The sequence below is a fragment of the Phalaenopsis equestris genome, unplaced genomic scaffold, assembly GCF_001263595.1.
Source record: "Phalaenopsis equestris unplaced genomic scaffold, ASM126359v1 Scaffold235757, whole genome shotgun sequence".
Taxonomy (NCBI): Eukaryota; Viridiplantae; Streptophyta; class Magnoliopsida; order Asparagales; family Orchidaceae; genus Phalaenopsis; species Phalaenopsis equestris.
In genome coordinates, this window is record NW_018253616.1 from 51,389 (window position 1) to 52,397 (window position 1,009).

Genomic DNA, 1,009 nt, shown 5'->3' on the forward strand with positions numbered 1-1,009 from the left:
GTGGGAAGCCTCATTAGCAACCATAGGTTACCTCTTCTGAGGGATTCCCGATCATCCGATAGAGACATCTTAATTTAGTTGAATTTGTAATTTTGTGTGATGTTTGTGATTAAATTTTGAGCTGTTTTATATTTTGAATGTTGTAGCGGTGAATTTTATCTTGGTTGATTTTAGTTTTGATTTTGATTATGGTGGGTTCAAGTGATCAAAGTTTGGGGTTGGGTTAGGTTAGTCATGTCAAATGACCCTGTTGACCTCATTTTTGGTTGAAGTTTAGTTTTTTCCTCATTAGTAGCCTAGGGTCTAGCCCTAGGACTCTTCCTGTTGACTATTCCTAGAAAACTAGACATGGCATCCTCACCATTAGAAATTCTACCCTCTTCTTTACTCAACCTGAAGTTCTACATGTTGGTCTCAACCTCTAAGTACTTAATAGGTGGGTCACTATGGGGGAAACTCAAGATGAGTTACCCTTAGGATTGCTAGACCTTAGGGTGGTGTTGGTGTGTTGGTCTGGAGCTAAGACACTCACTACACTAATCTGCACCCACAATCTCTCACAACCCTGAACTTAAATTTCTAGCCTAGATTCCTTGATCTTTTGGGATCTGCGATAAAATGTTCCAAATTTGAACCAATCCCCTTTCATACCTAAGCCTACTAGCCCTACGACTATGGTCTAACCAAAACCACTATATAAAAGACCCAAAATGGGATTTCCTTTGGTCCATGGCTCATTTGGGATGATTAGTTACCCAATCCTATCAAAAATACCAATCTTGGCCTTCTTCCCCCTTAAACGCCCCCAAATTACCAATATACCCCTCCACAGGCCAAATTCCAAAAATTTGAAAAATTCCTAGAAAATCTCAATAAATTCCAAATATTCCCAATTTCATTTCTCTTAATTACCCCATGACCCAATTTGGCCAATTTAACCATCTTTAACCAAAATCCCCAAATTTCCCTTTAAAGACCCAAATTTCCCCAAATCCAACTCAAATGTCCA